Below are 19,850 nucleotides of genomic sequence, written 5' to 3' on the forward strand. Positions count from 1 at the left end.
GAGTGATAGGCACCCACCCCTCCTGTGTCTGGGCACTGCTGGGAGTGATAGGTACCCACCCCTCCTGTGTCTGGGCACTGCTGGGGGGACTCTACACCCAGCCCTCCTGTGTCTGGGCACTGCTTAGAGGACTCTGCACCCACCACTCCTGTGTCTGGGCACTGCTGGGGGGACTCTGCACACACCCCTCCTGTGTCTGGGCACTGCTGGGGGGACTCTGCACACACCCCTCCTGTGTCTGGGCACTGCTGGGAGGACTCTGCACCCACCCCTCCTGTGTCTGGGCACTGCTGGGAGGACTCTGCACACACCCCTCCTGTGTATGGGCACTGCTGGGAGTGATAGGCACCCACCCCTCCTGTGTCTGGGCACTGCTGGGGGGACTCTACAACCAGCCCTCCTGTGTCTGAGCACTGCTGGGAGTGATAGTCACCCACCCCTCCTGTGACTGGGCACTGCTGGGGGGACTCTACACCCACCCCTCCTGTGTCTGGGCACTGCTGGGGGGACTCTACACCCACCCCTCCTGTGTATGGGCACTGCTGGGAGGACTCTGCACACACCCCTCCTGTGTCTGGGCACTGCTGGGAGGACTCTGCACCCAGCCCTCCTGCGTCTGGGCACTGCTGGGAGTGATAGGCACCCACCCCTCCTGTGTCTGGGCACTGCTGGGGGGACTCTGCACACACCCCTCCTGTGTCTGGGCACTGCTGGGTGGACTCTGCACACACCCCACCTGTGTCTGGGCACTGCTGGGAGGACTCTGCACACACCCCTCCTGCGTCTGGGCACTGCTGGGAGGACTCTGCACCCACCCCTCCTGTGTCTGGGCACTGCTGGGGGGACTCTGCACACACCCCTCCTGTGTCTGGGCACTGCTGGGTGGACTCTGCACACAACCCTCCTGTGTCTGGGCACTGCTGGGAGGACTCTGCACACACCCCTCCTGCGTCTGGGCACTGCTGGGAGGACTCTGCACCCAGCCCTCCTGCGTCTGGGCACTGCTGGGAGGACTCTACACCCAGCCCTCCTGTGTCTGGGCACTGCTGGGAGTGATAGGCACCCACCCCTCCTGTGTCTGGGCACTGCTGGGGGGACTCTACACCCAGCCCTCCTGTGTCTGGGCACTGCTGGGATGACTTTGCACCCACCCCTCCTGTGTCTGGGCACTGCTGGGGGGACTCTGCACACACCCCTCCTGTGTCTGGGCACTGCTGGGGGGACTCTGCACACACCCCTCCTGTGTCTGGGCACTGCTGGGGGGACTCTGCACACACCCCTCCTGTGTCTGGGCACTGCTGGGAGGACTCTGCACCCACCCCTCCTGCGTCTGGGCACTGCTGGGAGGACTCTGCACACACCCCTCCTGTGTATGGGCACTGCTGGGAGTGATAGTAACCCACCCCTCCTGTGTCTGGGCACTGCTGGGGGGACTCTACACCCATCCCTCCTGTGTCTGGGCACTGCTGGGAGTGATAGGCACCCACCCCTCCTGTGTCTGGGCACTGCTGGGGGGACTCTACACCCACCCCTCCTGTGTCTGGGCACTGCTGGGGGGACTCTACACCCACCCCTCCTGTGTCTGGGCACTGCTGGGAGGACTCTGCACACACCCCTCCTGCGTCTGGGCACTGCTGGGAGGACTCTGCACCCAGCCCTCCTGTGTCTGGGCACTGCTGGGAGGACTCTACACCCAGCCCTCCTGTGTCTGGGCACTGCTGGGAGTGATAGGCACCCACCCCTCCTGTGTCTGGGCACTGCAGGGGGGACTCGGCACACACCCCTCCTGTGTCTGGGCACTGCTGGGGGGACTCTGCACACACCCCTCCTGTGTCTGGGCACTGCTGGGAGGACTCTGCACCCACCCCTCCTGCGTCTGGGCACTGCTGGGAGGACTCTGCACACACCCCTCCTGTGTATGGGCACTGCTGGGAGTGACAGGAACCCACCCCTCCTGTGTCTGGGCACTGCTGGGGGGACTCTACACCCATCCCTCCTGTGTCTGGGCACTGCTGGGAGTGATAGGCACCCACCCCTCCTGTGTCTGGGCACTGCTGGGGGGACTCTACACCCACCCCTCCTGTGTCTGGGCACTGCTGGGGGGACTCTACACCCACCCCTCCTGTGTCTGGGCACTGCTGGGAGGACTCTGCACACACCCCTCCTGCGTCTGGGCACTGCTGGGAGGACTCTGTACCCACCCCTCCTGTGTCTGGGCACTGCTGGGGGGACTCTGCACACACCCCTCCTGTGTCTGTGCACTGCTGGGTGGACTCTGCACACACCCCTCCTGTTAGAAGGCGACCTCAGAGGGGCCCGGAGGGGGCCCTGACTGGCCTGAGACCAACCCTCGAGGTATCGTAGCCGGGCACTGGCAGGAGACTCCTCAGGGGAGGAATCTCGTATCTAGGATCGTACACTCGGCACCACACGACAAAGAGACACAACACCGAGAGTTCTTAAGAGCAAATCTTTATCAGATCGGAGTGGTAAGATCTTTATGATCCGCAAGGCAATATATATACAAGTGGAGCGCGGGCTCACAAAGTCTTGGAGGGGGGTTAGGAGGTAGCGGGACAGTCTTTGGGGGGAATGGATCAAATGCAGGAGCGTATCCGGCGCACAGCTCACAATCCTCGAGCTGGGGGATACGCTTGTCGTCGTGGGGTCCGGCGGGACCAAGGGAGTCTGTGAGCACTGCGAGATACTCAGCAGGCTCGAGTACAAGTTCGGAGGTCTTACGATCTTCAGGGAGCCGCGAGTCACTCAGCAGGGCTCAAGCACAAGTTCGGAGGTCTTAAGATCTTCAGGGAGCCGCGAGTCACTCAGCAGGGCTCAAGCACAAGTTCGGAGGTCTTACGATCTTCAGGGAGCCGCGAGTCACTCAGCAGGGCTCAAGCACGAGTTCGGAGGTCTTACGATCTTCAGGGAGCCGCGAGTCACTCAGCAGGGCTCAAGCACAAGTTCGGAGGTCTTACGATCTTTCAGGGAGCCGCGAGTCACTCAGCAGGGCTCAGGTGGTTCCAAGGCAAAACTGCCGGACAGTCCCAGAGCACCCCTTGTTATAGGGCGACTCCTCTTTGATGTCCGGAGTCTGTGCAGGCAGGGGTCTTGTCACCTGGGGGTCGCTTGTTGGGGGTTTCCTGCCATTGTCCTTTGATCCTTTCAGGGCCGGGTCGGGAGGAGCCCCAGACACCCAGCAGGCGTGGAGCCAGCCCTCAGGGAGGCCGGCAGGTCGATCGAAACCCACCGTCCCAGGGAAGCGCAGAGGTGTGATGGAAACTGCTCCTCCCTCTCTCATCCCAAGGGGGGCGCGATGTCCTCCAGCCGGAGTGGCGCCTGTAGGCTAGGGTCGCGCTGGGGCCGGGCGGCCATCTTGGTGCATGCAGTGGGCACGCGGGCCCGGAGTGGCCGAAGGAGGAAGGCCTATGGACGGGGGAAGTCCGGGTCGGGTGCGTGTGTTCTGGTGGGAAGGATCGGCTAGGCCAGGGGCTCGGGGCTGGTGTGAGGTGCAGGGGTCAGGTCTGACTATGTTACGAGGGCCGGGTCCAACACCTCCTGTGTCTGGGCACTGCTGGGAGGACTCTGCACACACCCCTCCTGCGTCTGGGCACTGCTGGGAGGACTCTGCACCCAGCCCTCCTGCGTCTGGGCACTGCTGGGAGGACTCTACACCCAGCCCTCCTGTGTCTGGGCACTGCTGGGAGTGATAGGCACCCACCCCTCCTGTGTCTGGGCACTGCTGGGAGTGATAGGCACCCACCCCTCCTGTGTCTGGGAACTGCTGGGGGGACTCTACACCCAGCCCTCCTGTGTCTGGGCACTGCTGGGAGGACTCTGCACCCACCCTTCCTGTGTCTGGGCACTGCAGGGGATACTCTGCACACACCCCTCCTGTGTCTGGGCACTGCTGGGTGGACTCTGCACACACCCCTCCTGTGTCTGGGCACTGCTGGGAGGACTCTGCACACACCCCTCCTGCGTCTGGGCACTGCTGGGAGGACTCTGCACCCACCCCTCCTGTGTCTGGGCACTGCTGGGGGGACTCTGCACACACCCCTCCTGTGTCTGGGCACTGCTGGGTGGACTCTGCACACACCCCTCCTGTGTCTGGGCACTGCTGGGAGGACTCTGCACACACCCCTCCTGCGTCTGGGCACTGCTGGGAGGACTCTGCACCCAGCCCTCCTGCGTCTGGGCACTGCTGGGAGGACTCTACACCCAGCCCTCCTGTGTCTGGGCACTGCTGGGAGTGATAGGCACCCACCCCTCCTGTGTCTGGGCACTGCTGGGAGTGATAGGTACCCACCCCTCCTGTGTCTGGGCACTGCTGGGGGGACTCTACACCCAGCCCTCCTGTGTCTGGGCACTGCTTAGAGGACTCTGCACCCACCACTCCTGTGTCTGGGCACTGCTGGGGGGACTCTGCACACACCCCTCCTGTGTCTGGGCACTGCTGGGGGGACTCTGCACACACCCCTCCTGTGTCTGGGCACTGCTGGGAGGACTCTGCACCCACCCCTCCTGTGTCTGGGCACTGCTGGGAGGACTCTGCACACACCCCTCCTGTGTATGGGCACTGCTGGGAGTGATAGGCACCCACCCCTCCTGTGTCTGGGCACTGCTGGGGGGACTCTACAACCAGCCCTCCTGTGTCTGAGCACTGCTGGGAGTGATAGTCACCCACCCCTCCTGTGACTGGGCACTGCTGGGGGGACTCTACACCCACCCCTCCTGTGTCTGGGCACTGCTGGGGGGACTCTACACCCACCCCTCCTGTGTATGGGCACTGCTGGGAGGACTCTGCACACACCCCTCCTGTGTCTGGGCACTGCTGGGAGGACTCTGCACCCAGCCCTCCTGCGTCTGGGCACTGCTGGGAGTGATAGGCACCCACCCCTCCTGTGTCTGGGCACTGCTGGGGGGACTCTGCACACACCCCTCCTGTGTCTGGGCACTGCTGGGTGGACTCTGCACACACCCCACCTGTGTCTGGGCACTGCTGGGAGGACTCTGCACACACCCCTCCTGCGTCTGGGCACTGCTGGGAGGACTCAGCACCCACCCCTCCTGTGTCTGGGCACTGCTGGGGGGACTCTGCACACACCCCTCCTGTGTCTGGGCACTGCTGGGTGGACTCTGCACACAACCCTCCTGTGTCTGGGCACTGCTGGGAGGACTCTGCACACACCCCTCCTGCGTCTGGGCACTGCTGGGAGGACTCTGCACCCAGCCCTCCTGCGTCTGGGCACTGCTGGGAGGACTCTACACCCAGCTCTCCTGTGTCTGGGCACTGCTGGGAGTGATAGGCACCCACCCCTCCTGTGTCTGGGCACTGCTGGGAGTGATAGGCACCCACCCCTCCTGTGTCTGGGCACTGCTGGGGGGACTCTACACCCAGCCCTCCTGTGTCTGGGCACTGCTGGGATGACTTTGCACCCACCCCTCCTGTGTCTGGGCACTGCTGGGGGGACTCTGCACACACCCCTCCTGTGTCTGGGCACTGCTGGGGGGACTCTGCACACACCCCTCCTGTGTCTGGGCACTGCTGGGAGGACTCTGCACCCACCCCTCCTGCGTCTGGGCACTGCTGGGAGGACTCTGCACACACCCCTCCTGTGTATGGGCACTGCTGGGAGTGATAGTAACCCACCCCTCCTGTGTCTGGGCACTGCTGGGGGGACTCTACACCCATCCCTCCTGTGTCTGGGCACTGCTGGGAGTGATAGGCACCCACCCCTCCTGTGTCTGGGCACTGCTGGGGGGACTCTACACCCACCCCTCCTGTGTCTGGGCACTGCTGGGGGGACTCTACACCCACCCCTCCTGTGTCTGGGCACTGCTGGGAGGACTCTGCACACACCCCTCCTGCGTCTGGGCACTGCTGGGAGGACTCTGCACCCAGCCCTCCTGTGTCTGGGCACTGCTGGGAGGACTCTACACCCAGCCCTCCTGTGTCTGGGCACTGCTGGGAGTGATAGGCACCCACCCCTCCTGTGTCTGGGCACTGCAGGGGGGACTCGGCACACACCCCTCCTGTGTCTGGGCACTGCTGGGGGGACTCTGCACACACCCCTCCTGTGTCTGGGCACTGCTGGGAGGACTCTGCACCCACCCCTCCTGCGTCTGGGCACTGCTGGGAGGACTCTGCACACACCCCTCCTGTGTATGGGCACTGCTGGGAGTGACAGGAACCCACCCCTCCTGTGTCTGGGCACTGCTGGGGGGACTCTACACCCATCCCTCCTGTGTCTGGGCACTGCTGGGAGTGATAGGCACCCACCCCTCCTGTGTCTGGGCACTGCTGGGGGGACTCTACACCCACCCCTCCTGTGTCTGGGCACTGCTGGGGGGACTCTACACCCACCCCTCCTGTGTCTGGGCACTGCTGGGAGGACTCTGCACACACCCCTCCTGCGTCTGGGCACTGCTGGGAGGACTCTGTACCCACCCCTCCTGTGTCTGGGCACTGCTGGGGGGACTCTGCACACACCCCTCCTGTGTCTGTGCACTGCTGGGTGGACTCTGCACACACCCCTCCTGTTAGAAGGCGACCTCAGAGGGGCCCGGAGGGGGCCCTGACTGGCCTGAGACCAACCCTCGAGGTATCGTAGCCGGGCACTGGCAGGAGACTCCTCAGGGGAGGAATCTCGTATCTAGGATCGTACACTCGGCACCACACGACAAAGAGACACAACACCGAGAGTTCTTAAGAGCAAATCTTTATCAGATCGGAGTGGTAAGATCTTTATGATCCGCAAGGCAATATATATACAAGTGGAGCGCGGGCTCACAAAGTCTTGGAGGGGGGTTAGGAGGTAGCGGGACAGTCTTTGGGGGGAATGGATCAAATGCAGGAGCGTATCCGGCGCACAGCTCACAATCCTCGAGCTGGGGGATACGCTTGTCGTCGTGGGGTCCGGCGGGACCAAGGGAGTCTGTGAGCACTGCGAGATACTCAGCAGGCTCGAGTACAAGTTCGGAGGTCTTACGATCTTCAGGGAGCCGCGAGTCACTCAGCAGGGCTCAAGCACAAGTTCGGAGGTCTTACAATCTTCAGGGAGCCGCGAGTCACTCAGCAGGGCTCAAGCACAAGTTCGGAGGTCTTACGATCTTCAGGGAGCCGCGAGTCACTCAGCAGGGCACAAGCACGAGTTCGGAGGTCTTACGATCTTCAGGGAGCCGCGAGTCACTCAGCAGGGCTCAAGCACAAGTTCGGAGGTCTTACGATCTTTCAAGGAGCCGCGAGTCACTCAGCAGGGCTCAGGTGGTTCCAAGGCGAAACTGCCGGACAGTCCCAGAGCACCCCTTGTTATAGGGTGACTCCTCTTTCATGTCCGGAGTCTGTGCAGGCAGGGGTCTTGTCACCTGGGGGTCGCTTGTTGGGGGTTTCCTGCCATTGTCCTTTGATCCTTTCAGGGCCGGGTCGGGAGGAGCCCCAGACACCCAGCAGGCGTGGAGCCAGCCCTCAGGGAGGCCGGCAGGTCGATCGAAACCCACCGTCCCAGGGAAGCGCAGAGGTGTGATGGAAACTGCTCCTCCCTCTCTCATCCCAAGGGGGGCGCGATGTCCTCCAGCCGGAGTGGCGCCTGTAGGCTAGGGTCGCGCTGGGGCCGGGCGGCCATCTTGGTGCATGCAGTGGGCACGCGGGCCCGGGGTGGCCGAAGGAGGAAGGCCTATGGACGGGGGAAGTCTGGGTCGGGTGCGTGTGTTCTGGTGGGAAGGATCGGCTAGGCCAGGGGCTCGGGGCTGGTGTGAGGTGCAGGGGTCAGGTCTGACTATGTTACGAGGGCCGGGTCCAACACCTCCTGTGTCTGGGCACTGCTGGGAGGACTCTGCACACACCCCTCCTGCGTCTGGGCACTGCTGGGAGGACTCTGCACCCAGCCCTCCTGCGTCTGGGCACTGCTGGGAGGACTCTACACCCAGCCCTCCTGTGTCTGGGCACTGCTGGGAGTGATAGGCACCCACCCCTCCTGTGTCTGGGCACTGCTGGGAGTGATAGGCACCCACCCCTCCTGTGTCTGGGCACTGCTGGGGGGACTCTACACCCAGCCCGCCTGTGTCTGGGCACTGCTGGGAGGACTCTGCACCCACCCTTCCTGTGTCTGGGCACTGCAGGGGATACTCTGCACACACCCCTCCTGTGTCTGGGCACTGCTGGGTGGACTCTGCACACACCCCTCCTGTGTCTGGGCACTGCTGGGAGGACTCTGCACACACCCCTCCTGCGTCTGGGCACTGCTGGGAGGACTCTGCACCCACCCCTCCTGTGTCTGGGCACTGCTGGGGGGACTCTGCACACACCCCTCCTGTGTCTGGGCACTGCTGGGTGGACTCTGCACACACCCCTCCTGTGTCTGGGCACTGCTGGGAGGACTCTGCACACACCCCTCCTGCGTCTGGGCACTGCTGGGAGGACTCTGCACCCAGCCCTCCGGCGTCTGGGCACTGCTGGGAGGACTCTACACCCAGCCCTCCTGTGTCTGGGCACTGCTGGGAGTGATAGGCACCCACCCCTCCTGTGTCTGGGCACTGCTGGGAGTGATAGGCACCCACCCCTCCTGTGTCTGGGCACTGCTGGGGGGACTCTACACCCAGCCCTCCTGTGTCTGGGCACTGCTTAGAGGACTCTGCACCCACCCCTCCTGTGTCTGGGCACTGCTGGGGGGACTCTGCACACACCCCTCCTGTGTCTGGGCACTGCTGGGGGGACTCTGCACACACCCCTCCTGTGTCTGGGCACTGCTGGGAGGACTCTGCACCCACCCCTCCTGTGTCTGGGCACTGCTGGGAGGACTCTGCACACACCCCTCCTGTGTCTGGGCACTGCTGGGTGGACTCTGCACACACCCCTCCTGTTAGAAGGCGACCTCAGAGGGGCCCGGAGGGGGCCCTGACTGGCCTGAGACCAACCCTCGAGGTATCGTAGCCGGGCACTGGCAGGAGACTCCTCAGGGGAGGAATCTCGTTTCTAGGATCGTACACTCGGCACCACACGACAAAGAGACACAACACCGAGAGTTCTTAAGAGCAAATCTTTATCAGATCGGAGTGGTAAGATCTTTATGATCCGCAAGGCAATATATATACAAGTGGAGCGCGGGCTCACAAAGTCTTGGAGGGGGGTTAGGAGGTAGCGGGACAGTCTTTGGGGGGAATGGATCAAATGCAGGAGCGTATCCGGCGCACAGCTCACAATCCTCGAGCTGGGGGATACGCTTGTCGTCGTGGGGTCCGGCGGGACCAAGGGAGTCTGTGAGCACTGCGAGATACTCAGCAGGCTCGAGTACAAGTTCGGAGGTCTTACGATCTTCAGGGAGCCGCGAGTCACTCAGCAGGGCTCAAGCACAAGTTCGGAGGTCTTACGATCTTCAGGGAGCCGCGAGTCACTCAGCAGGGCTCAAGCACAAGTTCGGAGGTCTTACGATCTTCAGGGAGCCGCGAGTCACTCAGCAGGGCACAAGCACGAGTTCGGAGGTCTTACGATCTTCAGGGAGCCGCGAGTCACTCAGCAGGGCTCAAGCACAAGTTCGGAGGTCTTACGATCTTTCAGGGAGCCGCGAGTCACTCAGCAGGGCTCAGGTGGTTCCAAGGCGAAACTGCCGGACAGTCCCAGAGCACCCCTTGTTATAGGGCGACTCCTCTTTGATGTCCGGAGTCTGTGCAGGCAGGGGTCTTGTCACCTGGGGGTCGCTTGTTGGGGGTTTCCTGCCATTGTCCTTTGATCCTTTCAGGGCCGGGTCGGGAGGAGCCCCAGACACCCAGCAGGCGTGGAGCCAGCCCTCAGGGAGGCCGGCAGGTCGATCGAAACCCACCGTCCCAGGGAAGCGCAGAGGTGTGATGGAAACTGCTCCTCCCTCTCTCATCCCAAGGGGGGCGCGATGTCCTCCAGCCGGAGTGGCGCCTGTAGGCTAGGGTCGCGCTGGGGCCGGGCGGCCATCTTGGTGCATGCAGTGGGCACGCGGGCCCGGGGTGGCCGAAGGAGGAAGGCCTATGGACGGGGGAAGTCCGGGTCGGGTGCGTGTGTTCTGGTGGGAAGGATCGGCTAGGCCAGGGGCTCGGGGCTGGTGTGAGGTGCAGGGGTCAGGTCTGACTATGTTACGAGGGCCGGGTCCAACACCTCCTGTGTCTGGGCACTGCTGGGAGGACTCTGCACACACCCCTCCTGCGTCTGGGCACTGCTGGGAGGACTCTGCACCCAGCCCTCCTGCGTCTGGGCACTGCTGGGAGGACTCTACACCCAGCCCTCCTGTGTCTGGGCACTGCTGGGAGTGATAGGCACCCACCCCTCCTGTGTCTGGGCACTGCTGGGAGTGATAGGCACCCACCCCTCCTGTGTCTGGGCACTGCTGGGGGGACTCTACACCCAACCCTCCTGTGTCTGGGCACTGCTGGGAGGACTCTGCACCCACCCTTCCTGTGTCTGGGCACTGCAGGGGATACTCTGCACACACCCCTCCTGTGTCTGGGCACTGCTGGGTGGACTCTGCACACACCCCTCCTGTGTCTGGGCACTGCTGGGAGGACTCTGCACACACCCCTCCTGCGTCTGGGCACTGCTGGGAGGACTCTGCACCCACCCCTCCTGTGTCTGGGCACTGATGGGGGGACTCTGCACACACCCCTCCTATGTCTGGGCACTGCTGGGTGGACTCTGCACACACCCCTCCTGTGTCTGGGCACTGCTGGGAGGACTCTGCACACACCCCTCCTGCGTCTGGGCACTGCTGGGAGGACTCTGCACCCAGCCCTCCTGCGTCTGGGCACTGCTGGGAGGACTCTACACCCAGCCCTCCTGTGTCTGGGCACTGCTGGGAGTGATAGGCACCCACCCCTCCTGTGTCTGGGCACTGCTGGGAGTGATAGGTACCCACCCCTCCTGTGTCTGGGCACTGCTGGGGGGACTCTACACCCAGCCCTCCTGTGTCTGGGCACTGCTTAGAGGACTCTGCACCCACCACTCCTGTGTCTGGGCACTGCTGGGGGGACTCTGCACACACCCCTCCTGTGTCTGGGCACTGCTGGGGGGACTCTGCACACACCCCTCCTGTGTCTGGGCACTGCTGGGAGGACTCTGGACCCACCCCTCCTGTGTCTGGGCACTGCTGGGAGGACTCTGCACACACCCCTCCTGTGTATGGGCACTGCTGGGAGTGATAGGCACCCACCCCTCCTGTGTCTGGGCACTGCTGGGGGGACTCTACAACCAGCCCTCCTGTGTCTGAGCACTGCTGGGAGTGATAGGCACCCACCCCTCCTGTGACTGGGCACTGCTAGGGGGACTCTACACCCACCCCTCCTGTGTCTGGGCACTGCTGGGGGGACTCTACACCCACCCCTCCTGTGTATGGGCACTGCTGGCAGGACTCTGCACACACCCCTCCTGTGTCTGGGCACTGCTGGGAGGACTCTGCACCCAGCCCTCCTGCGTCTGGGCACTGCTGGGAGTGATAGGCACCCACCCCTCCTGTGTCTGGGCACTGCTGGGGGGACTCTGCACACACCCCTCCTGTGTCTGGGCACTGCTGGGTGGACTCTGCACACACCCCACCTGTGTCTGGGCACTGCTGGGTGGACTCTGCACACACCCCTCCTGCGTCTGGGCACTGCTGGGAGGACTCTGCACCCACCCCTCCTGTGTCTGGGCACTGCTGGGGGGACTCTGCACACACCCCTCCTGTGTCTGGGCACTGCTGGGTGGACTCTGCACACAACCCTCCTGTGTCTGGGCACTGCTGGGAGGACTCTGCACACACCCCTCCTGCGTCTGGGCACTGCTGGGAGGACTCTGCACCCAGCCCTGCTGCGTCTGGGCACTGCTGGGAGGACTCTACACCCAGCCCTCCTGTGTCTGGGCACTGCTGGGAGTGATAGGCACCCACCCCTCCTGTGTCTGGGCACTGCTGGGAGTGATAGGCACCCACCCCTCCTGTGTCTGGGCACTGCTGGGGGGACTCTACACCCAGCCCTCCTGTGTCTGGGCACTGCTGGGAGGACTTTGCACCCACCCCTCCTGTGTCTGGGCACTGCTGGGGGGACTCTGCACACACCCCTCCTGTGTCTGGGCACTGCTGGGGGGACTCTGCACACACCCCTCCTGTGTCTGGGCACTGCTGGGAGGACTCTGCACCCACCCCTCCTGCGTCTGGGCACTGCTGGGAGGACTCTGCACACACCCCTCCTGTGTATGGGCACTGCTGGGAGTGATAGTAACCCACCCCTCCTGTGTCTGGGCACTGCTGGGGGGACTCTACACCCATCCCTCCTGTGTCTGGGCACTGCTGGGAGTGATAGGCACCCACCCCTCCTGTGTCTGGGCACTGCTGGGGGGACTCTACACCCACCCCTCCTGTGTCTGGGCACTGCTGGGGGGACTCTGCACCCATCCCTCCTGTGTCTGGGCACTGCTGGGAGTGATAGGCACCCACCCCTCCTGTGTCTGGGCACTGCTGGGGGGACTCTACACCCACCCCTCCTGTGTCTGGGCACTGCTGGGGGGACTCTACACCCACCCCTCCTGTGTCTGGGCACTGCTGGGAGGACTCTGCACACACCCCTCCTGCGTCTGGGCACTGCTGGGAGGACTTTGCACCCAGCCCTCCTGTGTCTGGGCACTGCTGGGAGGACTCTACACCCAGCCCTCCTGTGTCTGGGCACTGCTGGGAGTGATAGGCACCCTCCCCTCCTGTGTCTGGGCACTGCAGGGGGGACTCGGCACACACCCCTCCTGTGTCTGGGCACTGCTGGGGGGACTCTGCACACACCCCTCCTGTGTCTGGGCACTGCTGGGAGGACTCTGCACCCACCCCTCCTGCGTCTGGGCACTGCTGGGAGGACTCTGCACACACCCCTCCTGTGTATGGGCACTGCTGGGAGTGACAGGAACCCACCCCTCCTGTGTCTGGGCACTGCTGGGGGGACTCTACACCCACCCCTCCTGTGTCTGGGCACTGCTGGGGGGACTCTACACCCACCCCTCCTGTGTCTGGGCACTGCTGGGAGGACTCTGCACACACCCCTCCTGCGTCTGGGCACTGCTGGGAGGACTCTGTACCCACCCCTCCTGTGTCTGGGCACTGCTGGGGGGACTCTGCACACACCCCTCCTGTGTATGTGCACTGCTGGGTGGACTCTGCACACACCCCTCCTGTTAGAAGGCGACCTCAGAGGGGCCCGGAGGGGGCCCTGACTGGCCTGAGACCAACCCTCGAGGTATCGTAGCCGGGCACTGGCAGGAGACTCCTCAGGGGAGGAATCTCGTATCTAGGATCGTACACTCGGCACCACACGACAAAGAGACACAACACCGAGAGTTCTTAAGAGCAAATCTTTATCAGATCGGAGTGGTAAGATCTTTATGATCCGCAAGGCAATATATATACAAGTGGAGCGCGGGCTCACAAAGTCTTGGAGGGGGGTTAGGAGGTAGCGGGACAGTCTTTGGGGGGAATGGATCAAATGCAGGAGCGCATCCGGCGCACAGCTCACAATCCTCGAGCTGGGGGATATGCTTGTCGTCGTGGGGTCCGGCGGGACCAAGGGAGTCTGTGAGCACTGCGAGATACTCAGCAGGCTCGAGTACAAGTTCGGAGGTCTTACGATCTTCAGGGAGCCGCGAGTCACTCAGCAGGGCTCAAGCACAAGTTCGGAGGTCTTACGATCTTCAGGGAGCCGCGAGTCACTCAGCAGGGCACAAGCACGAGTTCGGAGGTCTTAAGATCTTCAGGGAGCCGCGAGTCACTCAGCAGGGCTCAAGCACAAGTTCGGAGGTCTTACGATCTTTCAAGGAGCCGCGAGTCACTCAGCAGGGCTCAGGTGGTTCCAAGGCGAAACTGCCGGACAGTCCCAGAGCACCCCTTGTTATAGGGCGACTCCTCTTTCATGTCCGGAGTCTGTGCAGGCAGGGGTCTTGTCACCTGGGGGTCGCTTGTTGGGGGTTTCCTGCCATTGTCCTTTGATCCTTTCAGGGCCGGGTCGGGAGGAGCCCCAGACACCCAGCAGGCGTGGAGCCAGCCCTCAGGGAGACCGGCAGGTCGATCGAAACCCACCGTCCCAGGGAAGCGCAGAGGTGTGATGGAAACTGCTCCTCCCTCTCTCATCCCAAGGGGGGCGCGATGTCCTCCAGCCGGAGTGGCGCCTGTAGGCTAGGGTCGCGCTGGGGCCGGGCGGCCATCTTGGTGCATGCAGTGGGCACGCGGGCCCGGGGTGGCCGAAGGAGGAAGTCCTATGGACGGGGGAAGTCTGGGTCGGGTGCGTGTGTTCTGGTGGGAAGGATCGGCTAGGCCAGGGGCTCGGGGCTGGTGTGAGGTGCAGGGGTCAGGTCTGACTATGTTACGAGGGCCGGGTCCAACACCTCCTGTGTCTGGGCACTGCTGGGAGGACTCTGCACACACCCCTCCTGCGTCTGGGCACTGCTGGGAGGACTCTGCACCCAGCCCTCCTGCGTCTGGGCACTGCTGGGAGGACTCTACACCCAGCCCTCCTGTGTCTGGGCACTGCTGGGAGTGATAGGCACCCACCCCTCCTGTGTCTGGGCACTGCTGGGAGTGATAGGCACCCACCCCTCCTGTGTCTGGGCACTGCTGGGGGGACTCTACACCCAGCCCTCCTGTGTCTGGGCACTGCTGGGAGGACTCTGCACCCACCCTTCCTGTGTCTGGGCACTGCAGGGGATACTCTGCACACACCCCTCCTGTGTCTGGGCACTGCTGGGTGGACTCTGCACACACCCCTCCTGTGTCTGGGCACTGCTGGGAGGACTCTGCACACACCCCTCCTGCGTCTGGGCATTGCTGGGAGGACTCTGCACCCACCCCTCCTGTGTCTGGGCACTGCTGGGGGGACTCTGCACACACCCCTCCTGTGTCTGGGCACTGCTGGGTGGACTCTGCACACACCCCTCCTGTGTCTGGGCACTGCTGGGAGGACTCTGCACACACCCCTCCTGCGTCTGGGCACTGCTGGGAGGACTCTGCACCCAGCCCTCCTGCATCTGGGCACTGCTGGGAGGACTCTACACCCAGCCCTCCTGTGTCTGGGCACTGCTGGGAGTGATAGGCACCCACCCCTCCTGTGTCTGGGCACTGCTGGGAGTGATAGGCACCCACCCCTCCTGTGTCTGGGCACTGCTGGGGGGACTCTACACCCAGCCCTCCTGTGTCTGGGCACTGCTTAGAGGACTCTGCACCCACCCCTCCTGTGTCTGGGCACTGCTGGGGGGACTCTGCACCCACCCCTCCTGTGTCTGGGCACTGCTGGGGGGACTCTGCACACACCCCTCCTGTGTCTGGGCACTGCTGGGAGGACTCTGCACCCACCCCTCCTGTGTCTGGGCACTGCTGGGAGGACTCTGCACACACCCCTCCTGTGTCTGGGCACTGCTGGGTGGACTCTGCACACACCCCTCCTGTTAGAAGGCGACCTCAGAGGGGCCCGGAGGGGGCCCTGACTGGCCTGAGACCAACCCTCGAGGTATCGTAGCCGGGCACTGGCAGGAGACTCCTCAGGGGAGGAATCTCGTATCTAGGATCGTACACTCGGCACCACACGACAAAGAGACACAACACCGAGAGTTCTTAAGAGCAAATCTTTATCAGATCGGAGTGGTAAGATCTTTATGATCCGCAAGGCAATATATATACAAGTGGAGCGCGGGCTCACAAAGTCTTGGAGGGGGGTTAGGAGGTAGCGGGACAGTCTTTGGGGGGAATGGATCAAATGCAGGAGCGTATCCGGCGCACAGCTCACAATCCTCGAGCTGGGGGATACGCTTGTCGTCGTGGGGTCCGGCGGGACCAAGGGAGTCTGTGAGCACTGCGAGATACTCAGCAGGCTCGAGTACAAGTTCGGAGGTCTTACGATCTTCAGGGAGCCGCGAGTCACTCAGCAGGGCTCAAGCACAAGTTCGGAGGTCTTACGATCTTCAGGGAGCCGCGAGTCACTCAGCAGGGCTCAAGCACAAGTTCGGAGGTCTTATGATCTTCAGGGAGCCGCGAGTCACTCAGCAGGGCACAAGCACGAGTTCGGAGGTCTTACGATCTTCAGGGAGCCGCGAGTCACTCAGCAGGGCTCAAGCACAAGTTCGGAGGTCTTACGATCTTTCAGGGAGCCGCGAGTCACTCAGCAGGGCTCAGGTGGTTCCAAGGCGAAAATGCCGGACAGTCCCAGAGCACCCCTTGTTATAGGGCGACTCCTCTTTGATGTCCGGAGTCTGTGCAGGCAGGGGTCTTGTCACCTGGGGGTCGCTTGTTGGGGGTTTCCTGCCATTGTCCTTTGATCCTTTCAGGGCCGGGTCGGGAGGAGCCCCAGACACCCAGCAGGCGTGGAGCCAGTCCTCAGGGAGGCCGGCAGGTCGATCGAAACCCACCGTCCCAGGGAAGCGCAGAGGTGTGATGGAAACTGCTCCTCCCTCTCTCATCCCAAGGGGGGCGCGATGTCCTCCAGCCGGAGTGGCGCCTGTAGGCTAGGGTCGCGCTGGGGCCGGGCGGCCATCTTGGTGCATGCAGTGGGCACGCGGGCCCGGGGTGGCCGAAGGAGGAAGGCCTATGGACGGGGGAAGTCCGGGTCGGGTGCGTGTGTTCTGGTGGGAAGGATCGGCTAGGCCAGGGGCTCAGGGCTGGTGTGAGGTGCAGGGGTCAGGTCTGACTATGTTACGAGGGCCGGGTCCAACACCTCCTGTGTCTGGGCACTGCTGGGAGGACTCTGCACACACCCCTCCTGCGTCTGGGCACTGCTGGGAGGACTCTGCACCCAGCCCTCCTGCGTCTGGGCACTGCTGGGAGGACTCTACACCCAGCCCTCCTGTGTCTGGGCACTGCTGGGAGTGATAGGCACCCACCCCTCCTGTGTCTGGGCACTGCTGGGAGTGATAGGCACCCACCCCTCCTGTGTCTGGGCACTGCTGGGGGGACTCTACACCCAGCCCTCCTGTGTCTGGGCACTGCTGGGAGGACTCTGCACCCACCCTTCCTGTGTCTGGGCACTGCAGGGGATACTCTGCACACACCCCTCCTGTGTCTGGGCACTGCTGGGTGGACTCTGCACACACCCCTCCTGTGTCTGGGCACTGCTGGGTGGACTCTGCACACACCCCTCCTGTGTCTGGGCACTGCTGGGAGGACTCTGCACCCACCCCTCCTGTGTCTGGGCACTGCTGGGGGGACTCTGCACACACCCCTCCAGTGTCTGGGCACTGCTGGGTGGACTCTGCACACACCCCTCCTGTGTCTGGGCACTGCTGGGAGGACTCTGCACACACCCCTCCTGCGTCTGGGCACTGCTGGGAGGACTCTGCACCCAGCCCTCCTGCGTCTGGGCACTGCTGGGAGGACTCTACACCCAGCCCTCCTGTGTCTGGGCACTGCTGGGAGTGATAGGCACCCACCCCTCCTGTGTCTGGGCACTGCTGGGAGTGATAGGCACCCACCCCTCCTGTGTCTGGGCACTGCTGGGGGGACTCTACACCCAGCCCTCCTGTGTCTGGGCACTGCTTAGAGGACTCTGCACCCACCCCTCCTGTGTCTGGGCATTGCTGGGAGGACTCTGCACCCACCCCTCCTGTGTCTGGGCACTGCTGGGGGGACTCTGCACACACCCCTCCTGTGTCTGGGCACTGCTGGGTGGACTCTGCACACACCCCTCCTGTGTCTGGGCACTGCTGGGAGGACTCTGCACACACCCCTCCTGCGTCTGGGCACTGCTGGGAGGACTCTGCACCCAGCCCTCCTGCATCTGGGCACTGCTGGGAGGACTCTACACCCAGCCCTCCTGTGTCTGGGCACTGCTGGGAGTGATAGGCACCCACCCCTCCTGTGTCTGGGCACTGCTGGGAGTGATAGGCACCCACCCCTCCTGTGTCTGGGCACTGCTGGGGGGACTCTACACCCAGCCCTCCTGTGTCTGGGCACTGCTTAGAGGACTCTGCACCCACCCCTCCTGTGTCTGGGCACTGCTGGGGGGACTCTGCACACACCCCTCCTGTGTCTGGGCACTGCTGGGGGGACTCTGCACACACCCCTCCTGTGTCTGGGCACTGCTGGGAGGACTCTGCACCCACCCCTCCTGTGTCTGGGCACTGCTGGGAGGACTCTGCACACACCCCTCCTGTGTCTGGGCACTGCTGGGTGGACTCTGCACACACCCCTCCTGTTAGAAGGCGACCTCAGAGGGGCCCGGAGGGGGCCCTGACTGGCCTGAGACCAACCCTCGAGGTATCGTAGCCGGGCACTGGCAGGAGACTCCTCAGGGGAGGAATCTCGTATCTAGGATCGTACACTCGGCACCACACGACAAAGAGACACAACACCGAGAGTTCTTAAGAGCAAATCTTTATCAGATCGGAGTGGTAAGATCTTTATGATCCGCAAGGCAATATATATACAAGTGGAGCGCGGGCTCACAAAGTCTTGGAGGGGGGTTAGGAGGTAGCGGGACAGTCTTTGGGGGGAATGGATCAAATGCAGGAGCGTATCCGGCGCACAGCTCACAATCCTCGAGCTGGGGGATACGCTTGCCGTCGTGGGGTCCGGCGGGACCAAGGGAGTCTGTGAGCACTGCGAGATACTCAGCAGGCTCGAGTACAAGTTCGGAGGTCTTACGATCTTCAGGGAGCCGCGAGTCACTCAGCAGGGCTCAAGCACAAGTTCGGAGGTCTTACGATCTTCAGGGAGCCGCGAGTCACTCAGCAGGGCTCAAGCACAAGTTCGGAGGTCTTATGATCTTCAGGGAGCCGCGAGTCACTCAGCAGGGCACAAGCACGAGTTCGGAGGTCTTACGATCTTCAGGGAGCCGCGAGTCACTCAGCAGGGCTCAAGCACAAGTTCGGAGGTCTTACGATCTTTCAGGGAGCCGCGAGTCACTCAGCAGGGCTCAGGTGGTTCCAAGGCGAAACTGCCGGACAGTCCCAGAGCACCCCTTGTTATAGGGCGACTCCTCTTTGATGTCCGGAGTCTGTGCAGGCAGGGGTCTTGTCACCTGGGGGTCGCTTGTTGGGGGTTTCCTGCCATTGTCCTTTGATCCTTTCAGGGCCGGGTCGGGAGGAGCCCCAGACACCCAGCAGGCGTGGAGCCAGTCCTCAGGGAGGCCGGCAGGTCGATCGAAACCCACCGTCCCAGGGAAGCGCAGAGGTGTGATGGAAACTGCTCCTCCCTCTCTCATCCCAAGGGGGGCGCGATGTCCTCCAGCCGGAGTGGCGCCTGTAGGCTAGGGTCGCGCTGGGGCCGGGCGGCCATCTTGGTGCATGCAGTGGGCACGCGGGCCCGGGGTGGCCGAAGGAGGAAGGCCTATGGACGGGGGAAGTCCGGGTCGGGTGCGTGTGTTCTGGTGGGAAGGATCGGCTAGGCCAGTGGCTCAGGGCTGGTGTGAGGTGCAGGGGTCAGGTCTGACTATGTTACGAGGGCCGGGTCCAACACCTCCTGTGTCTGGGCACTGCTGGGAGGACTCTGCACACACCCCTCCTGCGTCTGGGCACTGCTGGGAGGACTCTGCACCCAGCCCTCCTGCGTCTGGGCACTGCTGGGAGGACTCTACACCCAGCCCTCCTGTGTCTGGGCACTGCTGGGAGTGATAGGCACCCACCCCTCCTGTGTCTGGGCACTGCTGGGAGTGATAGGCACCCACCCCTCCTGTGTCTGGGCACTGCTGGGGGGACTCTACACCCAGCCCTCCTGTGTCTGGGCACTGCTGGGAGGACTCTGCACCCACCCTTCCTGTGTCTGGGCACTGCAGGGGATACTCTGCACACACCCCTCCTGTGTCTGGGCACTGCTGGGTGGACTCTGCACACACCCCTCCTGTGTCTGGGCACTGCTGGGTGGACTCTGCACACACCCCTCCTGTGTCTGGGCACT

Source organism: Triturus cristatus, chromosome 5_1, assembly GCF_964204655.1.
Source record: "Triturus cristatus chromosome 5_1, aTriCri1.1, whole genome shotgun sequence".
NCBI classification, from domain to species: domain Eukaryota; kingdom Metazoa; phylum Chordata; class Amphibia; order Caudata; family Salamandridae; genus Triturus; species Triturus cristatus.